This window comes from Rhinopithecus roxellana, chromosome 17 (assembly GCF_007565055.1).
Source record: "Rhinopithecus roxellana isolate Shanxi Qingling chromosome 17, ASM756505v1, whole genome shotgun sequence".
In the NCBI taxonomy this organism is placed as follows: Eukaryota; Metazoa; Chordata; class Mammalia; order Primates; family Cercopithecidae; genus Rhinopithecus; species Rhinopithecus roxellana.
Genome location: NC_044565.1, coordinates 79692504 through 79708833, shown reverse-complemented (window position 1 = coordinate 79708833; position 16330 = coordinate 79692504).

Sequence of the window (16330 nt, the reverse complement as noted above, 5' to 3'; positions counted from 1 at the left end):
ACGTGCTGCATACATAGTAGGTACAAAACGTATTTCTCTGGATTGGCTGATATTTTATTAAAAAATGGGAAAATCGACTGGGCGTAGTGGCTCATGCCAGTAATCCCAGCATTTTGGGAGGCCAAATGGGCAGATCACCTGCATTCAGGAGTTTGAGACCAGCCTGGCCAACATGGTAAAACCCATCTCTCCTAAAAATACAAAAATTAGCTGGGCATGGTGGCTCATGCCTGCAATCCCAGCTACTTGGGAGGCTGAGGCAGGAGAACTGCTTGAACCTGGGAGGTGGAAGTTGCAGTGAGCCAAGATTGTGCCACTGCACTCTAGACTGGGTAAAAGAGCAAGACTCTGTCAAAAAAAAAAAAGGGAAAAATCAGTCATCCCACCCATCAAATCATTGTCTCCATCCCCAATGGCTAGTGGCAGATGTGCCTGCTCCTTAGCTGCAACGTGGATATGCTTCCCTCCAAAAAAGAAACCAGTATCTCTGCTGCTATCACAGACTCAGACACCTGCAGGGGCAGTTCCCACTCACTGCATCCCACAAACCACTTGGTCTGTACATTTCTCTACTATCACCATCTTCTTTCCAAATAATTCAGATATTTTACAGAGATGAGAAGACACATTGATACTCAACTGATTTATTTAAAAATCTAATGGATAGTTCCTTCAAAAGTTAAACATAGAGTTACCATTTATACCGCAATTTCTCTTCCAGGCATATACCCAAGAGAATGGAAAAACATATGCTCACACAAAAACTTGTGCATGAATAATTGTAGCAGCATTACTCATAATAACCAAAAAGTAGAAACAAGCCCAATGTCCATCGACTGATGAATGGATAAACAAAATGGGGTCTATCCATACAAAGGAATATTATTTGGCCATAAAAAGGAATAAAATATTGATACCCAATTGATACATGGATGAACCTCAAAAACATTACTCTATGTCAATTAAGCCAAACACGAAATAACACATATTAGATAATTCCATTTACATGAAAGTCCAGAATAGGCAAATCCATAGAGATAGAGAGTAGATTCATGTTACCAGGGTCCAGGGGAAAATGACTGTTAATGAGTATAGGCTTTCCTTTTGGGGTGATGGAAAGGATATTCTGGAAAGAGAGTGACGGTTGCACATATCTATGAAAATACTAAAAACCATTGAATTGTACATTTTAACAGATTAAGTTTATGGCATGTGAATTACATACCAATTTTAAAAAATTGTTTAAGGCCAGGGTTCCAAGAAGGCCAAACAGGAAGAGTTCCAGCCTCCAGCTCCCAGCGTGAGTGGCACAGAAGACGGGTGATTTCTGCATTTCCAACTGAGGTACCGGCTTCATCTCACTGGGGCATGTTGGACAGTGGGTGCAGGACAGTGGGTGCAGCCCACCAAGCGAGAGCAGAATAGGGAGAAGCATTGCCTCACCCGGGAGTGCAAGGGGGAAGGGAATTCCCTTTCCTAGCCAAGGGAAACCGTGACACACAACAGCTGGAAAATTGGGTCACTCCCAGCCTAATACTGCGCTTTACCAAGGGTCTTAGCAAATGGCACACCAGGAGATTACATCCTGCATGTGGCTTGGAGGGTCCCACGCCCACGGAGCCTCCCTCATTGCTAGCACAGCAGTCTGAGATCTAACTGCAAGGCGGCAGCGAGGCTGGGGGAGGGTTGATCTTTGTCGGTTTAAAGTCTGTTTTATCAGAGACCAGGATTGCAACTCCTGCCTTTTTTTGTTTTCCATTTGCTTGGTAGATCAAGCCCACCATTGCTGAGGCTTGTGTAGGTAAAGAAAGTGGCCAGCATTCTTGAACTGGGTGGACTCCACCGCAACTCAAGGAGGCCTGCCTGCCTGCCTCTGTAGACTCCACCTCTGGGGACAGGGCACAGCCAAACAAAAAGCAGCAGAAACCTCTACAGATGTAAATGTCCCTGTCTGACAGCTTTGAAGAGGGCAGTGGTTCTCCCAGCATGGAGGTTGAGATATGAGAACGGACAGACTGCCTGCTCAAGTGGGTCCCTGAACCCTGAGTAGCCTAACTGGGAGACATCCCCAACTAGGGGCAGACTGACACCTCACACCTTACGTGGCCAGGTACCCCTCTGAGACGAAGTTTCCAGAGGAACGATCAGGCAGCAACAATTGCTGCTCAGCAATATTCACTCTTCTGCAGCCTCTTCTGCTGATACCCAGGCAAACAGCGTCTGGAGTGGACCTCCAGCAAACTCCAACAGACTTGCAGCTGAGGGTCCTGACTGTTAGAAGGAAAACTAACAAACAGAAAGGGCATCCACACCAAAACCCCAAAGACCAAGAGTAGATAAAACCACAAAGATGGGGGAAAAACCCTGCAGAAAAGCTGAAAATTCTAAAAATCAGAGTGCTTTTCCCCCTCCAAAGGAACGCAGCTCTTTGCCAGCAACAGAACAAAGCTGTATGGAGAATGACTTTGATGAGTTGAGAGAAGGCTTCAGACGATCAAACCTCTTCGAGCTAAAGGAGGAAGTTCGAACCCAGCACAAAGAAGCTAAAAACCTTGAAAAAAGATTTGACAAATGGCTAACTAGAATAACCAATGTAGAGAAGTCCTTAAAGGACCTGATAGAGCTGAAAACCATGACACAAGAACTATGTGACAAATGCACAAGCTTCAGTAACCGACTCGATCAACTGGAAGAAAGGGTATCAGTGATTGAAGATCAAATGAATGAAATGAAACAAAAAGAGAAGTTTAGAGAAAAAAAGAGTAAAAAGAAACAAACAAAGCCTCCAAGAAAATTGGGACTATGTAAAAAGATCAAATCTACATCTGATTGGTGTACCTGAAAGTGGTGGGAAGAATGGAACCAAGTTGGAAAACACTCTTCAGGATATTATCCAGGAGAACTTCCCCAACCTAGCAAGGCAGGCCAACATTCAAATTCAGGAAATATAGAGAACGCCACAAAGATACTCCTCAAGAAGCACAATTCCAAGACACATAATTGTCAGATTCACCGAAGTTGAAATGAAGGAAAAAATGTTAAGGGCAGCCAGAGAGAAAGGTCGGGTTACCCACAAAGGGAAGCCCATCAGACTAACAGCATATCTCTTGGCAGACCACATAGTTGGAAGTAAAGCACTCCTCAGCAAATGTAAAAGAACAGAAATTATAACAAACTGTCTCTCAGACCACAGCGCAATCAAACTAGAATTCAGGACTAAGAAACTCAATCAAAACCGCTCAACTACATGGAAACTGAACAACCTGCTCCTGAATGACTACTGGGTACATAACGAAATGAAGACAGAAATAAAGATGTTCTTTGAAACCAATGAGAACAAAGATACAACATACCAGAATCTCTGGGACACATTTAAAGCAGTGTGTAGAGGGAAATGTATAGCACCAAATGCCCACAAGAGAAAGCAGGAAAGATCTAAAATTGACACTCTAACATCACAATTAAAAGAACTAGAGAAGCAAGAGCAAACACATTCAAAAGCTAGCAGAAGGCAAGAAATAACTAAGATCAGAGCAGAACTGAAGGAGATAGAGACACAAAAAAACCCTTCAAAAAATCAGTGAATCCAGGAGCTGGTTTTGTGAAAAGATCAACAAAATTGATAGATCACTAGCAAGACTAATAAAGAAGAAAAGAAAGAAGAATCAAATAGACACAATAAAAAATGATAAAGGGGATGCAACCACCGACCCCACAGAAATACAAACTACCATCAGAGAATACTATAAACACCTGTATGTAAATAAACTAAAAAACCTAGAAGCAATAGATAAATTCCTGGACTCTTACACTCTTCCAAGACTAAACTGGGAAGGAGCTGAATCCCTGAATAGACCAGTAACAGGCTCTGAAATTGAGGCAATAATTAATAGCCTACCAACCAAAAAAAGTCCAGGACCAGACAGATTCACAGCCGAATTCTACCAGAGGTACAAGGAGGAACTGGTACCATTCCTTCTGAAACTATTCCAATCAATAGAAAAAGAGGGAATCCTCCCTAACTCATTTTATGAGGCCAACATCATCCTGATACCAAAGCCTGGCAGAGACACAACAAAAAAAGAGAATTTTAGACCAATATCCCTGATGAACATCGATGCAAAAATCCTCAATAAAATACTGGAAAACCGAATCCAGCAGCACATCAAAAAGCTTATCCACCATGATCAAGTGGGCTTCATCCCTGGGATGCAAGGCTGGTTCAACATACACAAATCAACAAACGTAATCCAGCATATAAACAGAACCAGAGACAAAAACCACATGATTATCTCATAGATGCAGAAAAAGTCTTTGACAAAATTCAACAGCCCTTCATGCTAAAAACTCTCAATAAATTCGGTATTGATGGAACATATCTCAAAATAATAAGAGCTATTTATGACAAACCCACAGTCAATATCATACTGAATAGGCAAAAACTGGAAGCATTCACTTTGAAAACTGGCACAAGACAGGGATGCCCTCTCTCACCACTCCTATTCAACATAGTGTTGGAAGTTCTGGCCAGGGCAATCAGGCAAGAGAAAGAAATAAAGGGTATTCAATTAGGAAAAGAGGAAGTCAAATTGTCCCTGTTTGCAGATGACATGATTGTATATTTAGAAAACCCCATTATCTCAGCCCAAAATCTTCTTAAGCTGATAAGCAACTTCAGCAAAGTCTCAGGATACAAAATCAATGTGCAAAAATCACAAGCATTCTTATACACCAATAACAGACAAACAGAGAGCCAAATCATTAGTGAACTCCCATTCACAATTGCTTCAAAGAGAATAAAATACCTAGGAATCCAACTTACAAGTAATGTAAAGGACCTCTTCAAGGAGAACTACAAACCACTGCTCAATGAAATCAAAGAGGACACAAACAAGTGGAAGAACATTCCATGCTCATGGATAGGAAGAATCAATATCGTGAAAATGGCCATACTGCCCAAGGTAATTTATAGATTCAATGCCATCCCCATTAAGCTACCAATGACTTTCTTCACAGAATTGGAAAAAAAACTACTTTAAAGTTTATATGGAACCAAAAAAGAGCCCGCATTGCCAAGACAATCCTAAGCAAAAAGAACAAAACTGGAGGCATCACACTACCTGACTTCAAACTATTCTACAAGGCTACAGTAACCAAAACAGCATGGTACTGGTACCAAAACAGATATAGACCAATGGAACAGAACAGAGCCCTCAGAAATAATACCACACATCTACAACCATCTGATCTTTGACAAACCTGACAAAAACAAGAAATGGGGAAAGGATTTCCTATTCAATAAATGGTGCTGGGAAAACTGGCTAGCCATAAGTAGAAAGCTGAAACTGGATCTCTTCCTTACACCTTATACCAAAATTAATTCAAGATGGATTAGAGACTTAAATGTTAGACCTAAAACCATAAAAACCCTAGAAGAAAACCTAGGCAATACCATTCAGGACTTAGGCATGGGCAAGGACTTCATGTCTAAAACACCAAAAGCGATGGCAATGAAAGCCAAAATTGACAAATGGGATCTAATTAAACTAAAGAACTTCTGCACAGCAAAAGAAACTACCATCAGAGTGAACAGGCAACCTACAGAATGGGAGAAAATTTTTGCAATCTACTCATCTGACAAAGGGCTGATATCCAGAACCTACAAAGAACTCAAACAAATTTACAAGAAAAAATCAACCCCTCAAAAAGTGGGCAAAGAATATGAACAGACACTTCTCGGAAGAAGACATTTATGCAGCCAACAGACACGTGAAAAAAATGCTCATCATCACTAGCCATCGGAAAAATGCAAATCAAAACCACAATGAGATACCATCTCACACCAGTTAGAATGGTGATCATTAAAAAGTCAGGAAATAACAGGTGCTGGAGGGGATGTGGAGAAATAGCAACACTTTTACACTGTTGGTGGAACCGTAAACTAGTTCAATCATTGTGGAAGACAGTGTGGTGATTCCTCAAGGATCTAGAACTAGAAATACCATTTGACCCAGCCATCTCATTACAGGGTATATACCCAAAGGATTATAAATCATGCTGCTATAAAGACACATGCACGGTGAAACCCCGTCTCTACTAAAAATACAAAAACTAGCCGGGCGAGGTGGCGGGCGCCTGTAGTCCCAGCTACTCGGGAGGCTGAGGCAGGAGAATGGCGTAAACCCGGGAGGCGGAGCTTGCAGTGAGCTGAGATCTGGCCACTGCACTCCAGTCCGGGCGACAGAGCGAGACTCCGCCTCAAAAAAAAAAAAAAAAAAAAAAAAAAAAAAAAAAAAAAAAAGACACATGCATACGTATGTTTATTGCGGCACTATTCACAATAGCAAAGACTTGGAACCAACCCAAATATCCATCAATGACAGACTGGATTAAGAAAATGTGGCACATACACACCATGAAGTACCATGCAGCCATAAAAAAGGATGAGTTTGTGTCCTTTTTAGGGACATGGATGCAGTTGGAAACCATCATTCTCAGCCTACTATTGCAAGAACAGAAAATCAAACACCGCATGTTCTCACTCATAGGTGGGAATTGAACAATGAGATCACTTGGACACAGGAAGGGGAACATCGCACACCAGGGCCAGTTGTGGGGTGGTGGGAGGAGGGAGGGATAGCATTAGGAGATATACCTAATGTAAATGACGAGTTAGTGGGTGCAGCACACCAACATGGCACATGTATACATATGTAACAAACCTGCACGTTGTGCACATGTACCCTAGAACATAAAGTATGATAAAAAATAATAAATAAAAAATTGATTAAGGAATAAAATAGGACACAAAACTTAAAGAACAATTAAAAACTACTTTGTGAATTAACATGAATCTCAGGGCCAACGCTGGCGTGTTGATTTTAGTGTTGCCAGAGCTGGACTTCCCTTTCTTTCTCTTTGTTTCACTCACATTTGGAACTGCAAACATAGGCTTTTCTAAAATACATTGTGTGCCTTTGCAGCTCACATCCAATGCCCATATCAGGTCCGTGACCCAGGCTATTGGGCCTACTCTCAAGTGGGTTTTGATCTGGCCCTACTTCTATAGACAATGTGAGCCTCGGGGATCTGGCTTCCCCATTTCACATTGTGAGTGGTGATCATTTCTGTCAAAAATAATCATCTGTCTTTCATTGTAGTGCAGATGATACCCAAATGTTACCCTCATCCGTCAAACTGTCAGGTTAATTGTTTATAAAACATCCGGAGCTGGTTGTCACAGAACATCAGCAAACTCAGACCAAATAAAACAGAATGCTCTGGTTGGATACAGCCCCTGCATGAAGAAGAGCCCTGATGACATTTATGGGAACAAAAGTTCACAAACACCTTCCTTAATCCAATGACTGTCAGAAACCCAGGGGTGGTGTTGCCCTCCTGAGACACTGAGCAAAACTGCTTTCGAATAGCTTAGTTTTTCTCTTCCTAGAATATTTTTTGATCATTTGAAAACTATTTCCAGTACTAAAAGACTGAAGACAGGTAAAGTTTATGGTATGTGAATTATATATTGATGTTGGCTTTAAATTCAGCTTTTAATTTGACTTTGTTGGCTTTAAATTTCTGCCATGGTCCAGCATGAAGATGGACAATGCAGTTTCCCTGCCTGCCTTTGCTGCAGTCATGACTCTCAGATAAATATAAAAAGAATACCCATTAAATATTTTACTTAACTTACTAATTAATAAGGTAAACAGATGTTAGGACTAATTTAGAAAAAAAAAATATTTTTTTTGAGAAGCTGGGTATCTATTTAAAAAAATAACTGGTACATGACTTACCAGGCAAGAAACTTTTCGGGGATGATTCTTCCATGAGACAGACATTTTTTGCATCTTCTTTTGGAAAAAGTCCACAAGTTCATCTTTGCCTGCATAGTTTTAAAATAGGCAACCCATGGAAAATTAAACCTAGTACTTCACTGAAGAACACTCAGGACTCTCTTTTGGCTGTTTTGAAGTTTCTAGTAACTTCCTGAGAGGCCACTGCTGCCAGAACTAGGAACCAACTCAGGGAGGATTGTGGGAGCTAAGTCTTTATCATCGAGTGCTAAAACATAAACAGAACCATTTATCAATAGATACACAGAATTATCCTCAAAGCAGAGGTGCATCAGCCACTATCTCCCTCCTTCCCACAGCCCTCGGACACTCTGTGGTCCAATTTCTTTACCTTAAATGTAACCCACTGTTGTTTAATGGGAAGAAGAAAGAGGAAAACAAACCTGCTAAGAAAGTGGACCAGACAAATCCAAGTCAAGAATCCCTGCCCTACAAGTGTGCAGAACGAAAATACTCAAAGAGGTCTTCAACTGTTTGGATGCCATGACTTCTTGAAACAGACAAATGCAATTTTGAGAGTAGTTTGAATGATTTTAGAACCTAGCAGGAATATTTATCATAAGATCAAAAAGGCATCAACTCATTTCCCCTCCTGCCATCTCCATTCTCCATTCCCTGCCCTCCACCAGAGCTCCTCAAAGCTCAGGAAAGCAAGGCAAACAACAAAAAGAAACAACAACAACAAAATCAAGTTTCCAAAATTCTATTATTTATGGTAGGTAAAACTAATGACACAGCATAGTTGGGGTTTCTTACAGAATCAGTGTGCTTTGCATAAGACTATTTTAAATTATGTCCTGGCGTGGTGGCTCATACCTGTAATCCCAGCACTTTGGGAGGCTGAGGCAGCTGGATCACTTGAGGTCAGGAGTTCGAGACCAGCCTGGCCAACATAGTGAAACCCCATCTCTGCTAAAAACACAAAAAATTAGCTGGTTGTGGTGGCACACGCCTGTAATCCCAGGTACTCAGGAAGCTGAGGCAGGAGAGTCACTTGAACCCCGGAGGTGGAGGTTGCAGTGAGCTGAGATCGCACCACTGTACTCCAGCCTGGGTGAAAAAGTGAGACTCTGTCTCAAAAAAATAAAAAAGACTTTTAAATTGTAATGAAATTTTATAGCTATTGAATTTCTATTTTTATAAATATACCTATTCTCACATAAAATTGTTTCTGTATAACACCTACAGGTTATATGTATGATTGTTAGGTTTATTTGCTGCTTAGTCCCTGATCAGAAATGCAACTCCCAAATATAATACAGTAGGCCCCCTTACCCACAGTTTCAGTTACCTGAGGTCAGTTGTGGTCCAAAAGCATTAAATGGAAAATTCCAGAAATAAATAATTCATAAATTTTAAATTGCATGCTGCTGTGAGCAGCTTGATGAAATCTCCAGCCATCCTGCTCTGTCCCACCAAGGATGTGAATCATCCCTTTGTTCAGGGGATCTGTGCTGTCTGCCTCCCCACCCATTAGTCACTTTGTAACCATCTAGATTATCAGATCAACTGTCACTGTATTGCAGTGCTTGTCTTCGAGGAACCCTTATTTTACTCAATAATGGCCTCAAATCACAAGAGTGATTATGGTAGCACATTGTTATAATTGTTCTATATTATTAGTTTTTAATCTCTGACTGTGCCTAATTTATCAATTAAACTTTATTGTAGGTAGGTATGTATAGAAAAAAACAGCATATACAGGGTTGGATACTATCCATGGTTTCAAGCATTCACAGGGGGTCTTGGAATGTATCCCCCAGAGATGAGGGGGGACTACTATATTCCTCACGTAGTGTTTTTGTGAGACTATCCTTTTTGTGTTTTAGCATGAGGTTATCGGGAACTTGTCACTCCTGCATGGGTTCAGTTACATGGGGGAAAAATAATCCCAGAATTTCACTGGCCTCAAACAACAAAGCTACATTGCTCATTCATGCTACATGATCACCTTGGGTTGATAGGGATTCTGCTTCCCTGGCCCTCACTCAGGGGTTCAGGCCAATGCAGTAACCACCATCACAAGCCTTGCTGGATATAACAGCAAAAAGAAAAAGTGTGATTCATAGCACACTCATGCATAAAGTTTTCACGCAGGACTGACACCTGACACTTTCTCTCATATTTCATTGGCCAAAGCAAGCCATGTGACCATGCCTAATCTCAAAAAGGCAGGAATTGCAATCCTGAAGAAGAGAGAAAATTCATAACTAACACTAGTGACCACCAAAATTTATTTTGGAAAGTAGTCTCCTGTTTTTAAACAAGTTTTATTCTTTTAGCTATATTAAATTAGCTATTAACCAGCCACATCTTTACGGCGTTAGAATTCTAAGTATAGATTTTGATCTATTAATTCAAACTTCCACTCATCTGAAACATCAACCAAATACAGATTTTTTATGTGTGCCCCTCATTTTAGGCAAAATGCCATAGAAATTAATAAGACAAAATCCTACAAGCAGATCCCAGGTTGGGTAATTTGGTCTTATGCCAGAAGGCACAGCTTTCTTTTCTGGAAAGGGCCCAGGTTTGGGATTGGCTATAGTTCCTCTTTCCATAAGGTCTGAATCTGTCAACCTCCACAGCACAGAGGATTCATTTGTCACACCTGGCATTCATCTGAGGAATGAATTAACACTGGTGTTTTAAGGAAATTTCATTTTAGGAAATTTTGGTTAGCAGGTGATTTTGTGGTTTCAACTTTACTTCCATACAATTAATTTCCTACACCCAGCTTAGAGTTGCTGAATCCAGACTTCAAAGCATAAAATCCCCCCAACATGGCAGAGTTAGGTGCATGTGGAACAAAAGTAGCCACTGCCAAAGATCTCAGGAGGTCAGAGGCCAGGTTCAAGGCCTTCATGGAATGTGTGCAGCAAGGGTCAGCTCGACAAGAGTCCAACAAGGAAAGAATGGTTCAGAGTCCACTCTGGCAACAAAACTGAAAATAATCTCCTCTAATCAAAAGGTCTTGAAAGAAGGTTATGGGAGCACTTGCTATCAAATAATACAAAAAGCAAAAGTAAGTAGGTCGTGTAATTCTACGATGTGGATAGATGTAGAAAGCAAATACTTTCTACATAATAAAACTATTAACCAGATTAGGTTATTTCATTGCAGCTTCTGGATCTTTCATTAATGTAATTGGCTCCTTGGTGTGTCAATGAGGATCCTGGCATGAAAGAAACAGCACATTCAGCTGGGATTTTGAAGGACATTTTTAGTGGTGGGATTCTTCACAGAGGTGTGGGCAGGATTAAGAGAACCACAGTGGATGTTGAGGAACCCAAAAACTAGCAGTGGCAAGAAGTCATTACTATCACTAGGCCTAAAGAGGCAGGGGACAGGAAATAATATTATCAGAGCTTGGTAAGGGCAGCCACCATAGAAGAAGAAAGCCCACCAGACTCTGTGACCACAGAGAAACATGGCTGCTCTTAAGACAATGCCAGGGTAAGGGGGTGTGACAACAAGTGGCCATGTGATCATTTTCCATGAGCCAAATCCAACTGCAAACCAAAGTGCAAGGGATCTTGGCAATAGAGTCCAGTGAAGCCAGTCTCTTGGGGCACAGAGCAGAGAAGGACAGAGAATGCATTTGGCTGGCTTACCATCTCACCTAATTAAGAGATGCTGTCTGTAATTGTGTAAATGTTTTCTCTTTTCTTCTCTATTTTGTCAGGCTAGTTATGTTCTGTTTACTTTTTCCTAAGTACTCCCCTCAGAGATTTCAATTCTCTTTATTTTCATTGCTAAATCCAAATGAACTCAATAGCAAGATAAGCAAGTGCTTCTTTCTCTTTGTTCTCTAAGGATTTTACAAATTTATTACATATTTAGTAACTCATCCCATATACAGCAAAGAAGGGAGAAATATTAATTTATTTTTATGGTTTTATTTTATTTTATTTTATTTTATTTTATTTTATTTTATTTTATTTGAGACAGAGTCTTGCTCTATCACCCAGGCTGGAGTACAGTGGTGTGATCGTGGCTCACTGCAGCCTCAAACTTCCAGACTCGAGAAATCCTCCCACCTCAGCCTCCTGAGTAGGTGGGACTACAGGCACAAGCCACCAAGCCTGGCTATTTTTTAAAAAAATTTTTTGTAGAGACAGGGATTCCCCATGTCACCAAGGCTGTTCTGGAACTCCTAGGCTCAAGCGACCCACCCACCTCGGACTCCCAAAGTGCTGGTATTACATGCTTGAGCCGCTATGCTTAGCTATGGCTTTATTTTTTAGAGCAGTTTTAGGTTTACAGCAAAACCGAGCAGAAAGTACAGAGAGTCCACATATACTCCCTGCCCCCACACATGCACAGCCTATCAAAACCCTACACCAGAGTGTGCATTTATTACAACTGATAGACCTGCATCAATTATTACCAAAACCCATAGTTTTCACTGGGGTTCACTCTTGGTATTGTACAGCTTGTGGGTTTTGACAAATTTATGATTACTTGTGTCTACCGTTATAGCATCATACAGAGAAGTTTCACTGCTTTAAACATCCTCTGTGCACTCATTCGTCCAGATTTTAATTTTTAAACATAATGTTAAAAATCCCAAGAGATTGTATCCTAACTTTAAGGAATTCTGGTATGTTCCTGGTACATAAACAAAATAAATAATAATATAGTAAATTATTGCCTAAAATTATTGGAAAATGGAATGATATAGTTAGGAATATTGCTATAGACAGCATAACTAATCTACCAATTTTCAAATACTTAAAATATATTTCTAACTAGCATGTCAAACAACACAATTAGTGATATATCAAAACACAACTTTACTTTAAATATATCCTCAGTGGGGATGATTTTCCCCAGTCCCTGGAGGAAAGCACTGGCTTTTCTGGTCATTTTAAGTCACAAAAGGCAAGCTCAATTCACGAGCAGAAATTGTCCAGCCCCAAATATTAACATCTAAGCTGAAGTTAGAGCAAAATCTTCTTCCCTTCCTCATCTGGGAGCTGCTTTAAGCAGACCACTTGTAGAAGGGCCCAGGGGTGTGGTTGCCACCTAGTCACTTCCTCTTTGTTTCTTCTCCTTTGCTGACCAGGGCCTCAGCCCCTCTCAGGGTGGTATGAGGGATGAAGGAAGGAAAAGATGGCCAAGGGAAGTCTTCTTTGCTGATGGCTTTGCTCTTTTTGAGCCTGATACATGTTACAATCCATCATTTCTCTCATGGGTGCCTCTAAGAGCTCATCGGAGTCTCCTCTGCTGGGCTTCCTTGACATGAGTGACACGTTCTGTCCCCCTCACTGCTGTTTCCCACTCTGTACTGGTTATTGAGTTGTCCACTCTACACAGACTCTTACTGTTAGAGCTTCCTCATTTCGCAGGGTGTCCTTTTGGATAGGAATTTATATTCGTTAGCTATGGCTGTGTAACAAATTACCATACTATTAATACTTATGGCTTAAAACAATCAGCCAGGCCCAGTGGCTTATCCCTGTAATCCCAACACTTTGGAAGGCCAAGGCAGGATCTTGAGCCCGGGAGTTTGAGACTAGCCTGGCCAACAGAACAGGATCTCATTTCTAGTATTATATATTAAAAAAATTAAAATTAGCTGGGTGTGGTGGTACATGCCTATAGTCCCAGCTACTCAGTAAGCTGAGGTGGGAGGATCACTTGAGCCTGGGAGATCAAGGCTGCAGTGAGCCATGATTGTGCCACTGCACTCCAGTCTGAGTGACAGAGCAAGACCATGTCTCAATAGATAATTAATTAATTAATTAATTAATTAAAATAAAACAATCCACACTTATTATCTCACAGTTTTTATAGGCCGAGAATCTAGGCCTGGCTGAGCTACATCTTCCCCTTCAGGGTCTCTTACAGATCTGGGGCCACAGTCATCACAAGGCTGAACTGAAAAGAAGCTGCTTCCCAGTTCACTCACATAGTTGATATCAGGATTCAGCTCCTCACAGACTACTGGACAGAGGGCCTTAGCTCCTCCTGGCTTTTGGCTGGAGGTTACCCTTGGTTCTTTGCCAGGTAGGCCTCTCCAACATGGCAGCTTGCTTCACCAAAGCATGCAAGCTGAGAAGGGAATAGAGAGCCCAGCAAGATGGAAATCACAGTCTTTTGTAACCTAACCGTGAAAGAGACATCCCATCACTTTTGTCACATTCTCTTGATTAGAAAGAAGCCACTAGGTCCAGCAAACACTCCAAGGGAGGAGATGGCACAAAGGCATGAATACCAGAAGACAGGAATCATGGTAGGCCATTTTTGAAAGCTGCCTATCACAGACTTAAAACAGTTTGGCCTCATCTCTGTCTACATATGGTCTACCGGAAACATTCGTGTTTCCTGCCTACTGACAAACGCTGAGACAAAGTGACCACCTCCTTCTAGATGCCACTGGCCTCCTTAGCTTTCCCAGGCACCAGTCCCTGACCCTTCCAACTGCAGTTCCCTGCAAAGGAGTATACAGAACACTCACCAAATGATTCCATGAAGCTCCCTCTCCTGCAACGTGACGTTAGAAGACAGCCCCTCCACACCCCTCTTTTCCTGTAGGGAAGAGAGGTGGAAACTCACAGATAGCCATAATTCTCTCCCCAGAAAATCAGCTGATAATGCCTCCTCCTATCTCCTCTTTCTTTACACTTTTATATTCTCAAAGTAAATTAAGCACTCAAGAGTTTCACAGTTGTGAAACTGTTATTTGAGCATTCCTTTCGTAAAGTCTGCATATGACAATCCCTTTCACAACCATTTTGGTGTCTAATGTCTCTCATATTGTTGCCTCACTTGAAATTGAGAGAGGAAAAGACCCAGTTTAGCATTTTCTACATGTTTAAAATAATATTTTGATGATCCAGAAGGCTGTCACTAATTTATAGTATTTATCATTTTGATCATCCATTTTCATTTTCCTGCGAAAAATGCATAGGAACCCAATTTATGAAGAAATCAGTTTTCACAATAAAATCATAGCTATAAATGAATCACATAAAATCTATTAAAGTGCACTAACATATCTTTCTGTCTAATGTATTGATATAATTTTTAAGCTTTATTTTGAGATGAGAACATCATCTCCTTTTCTTTTTCTGATTTTCTCATTAGGCAGATTCTATAACAAAATCTCCTTGTCGAGAAAGAAAGGGATAGTGTAGAGTGACGTACATATAACACATACAGTAGATTTTTGTCCAAGCTCATTTATACTAATGTCTGTAGTACACCCTTTGAAAGCACCTAATAAACCATTTTATTTTCTACTATTTTGATTAGTTTCCAAGAGCACTATTTCCTCTAACTTAAAATGCTCCATTATCCGTAGACTTGGATGTTTAATTCTGAAGTTCTAAGAGCCAGATTCTTGTTGTGTGTAACTGGAGGAAGACACTCCTAGGAGGACATTATCCTGGTTCACAGAGTGACTGTATTTCATTTATTATTTCCAAGTCCTTTATCATCAGTGTCATCAGATTTGGCCAGAGACAAGGAGGTTAGAATTCCCCACCACCACCACCACCAGCACCACCACCACCACCACCACGAGTATGAAACAAACTTAAAAAGATGAAATATTCATTCTCTGGTTGTGAGACAATGAGTTCCTGAGATGGAATATCCCAAGAAGTAGGTGTAGAGCAGACATCATCTAATTCAAAATTTGCAACCTGCTAATAGAGAACTAGAACAAAATACCAAAATGAGAGGTCCAAATGAGAAGTCAAAAAATCAACATAAAAATTCCAAGAGACACAATCCCTAAAGCCTCAATAAGACAAAGAGGGCAGCAGAGAGAAGAGATCATCTCTCCAGGCAAGGGCATCCCAGAGGCTATTCAAAGTAAGAGGCACCTGAAACCGTGAAGAAGGATCTACAGAAGTTCATTCCTCTCTGAAGGCTTCTCTGATGGCCCAAAAAGACATAGGTGTCCTCCTGTTCAGGATCCCAACAAAACTTATACCAAATTCCCCTACACCACTCATCACAGTCAGGGGGAGGGTTTGTTCATGGGTCTTCCAATTTGTACTTTAAACAGCATAGCTTGAGGCCAAGGATGCTGTCTTTCCATCTGTATATCTACTACTTAACGCATAGTGAATGTTCAGCAACCACATCTTAATGCATAATGAATGTTCAACAAGCATTTGTTGAATAAATAACTGAATAAACGAATTGAAAATGAGGTAGCAGATAGCGCAAACAGCAAATATCAAAGAGAATCTAGGTGAGAGGAGAGAAGTTTTAGTCAGTGCCCTCAGGGAGCAAAAGCCCATGGGTCTTTGGTTTCTACCCAACCATGGCCACCAGCCCGGCATCTATTGCTCAAGTGTTTCTGCTCTAGCAACCTCAAAACTTAACTTTCTCCCCGCTCTCAAGATCTAGACTTCCGCACATTCATCCTCCTTTTGCAGGTGTTCAGTTGCGTCGCTCTTAATCTCATCTCCTCTATTTCCTCTCACCTTTTCTTTCTCAGATCAACACTC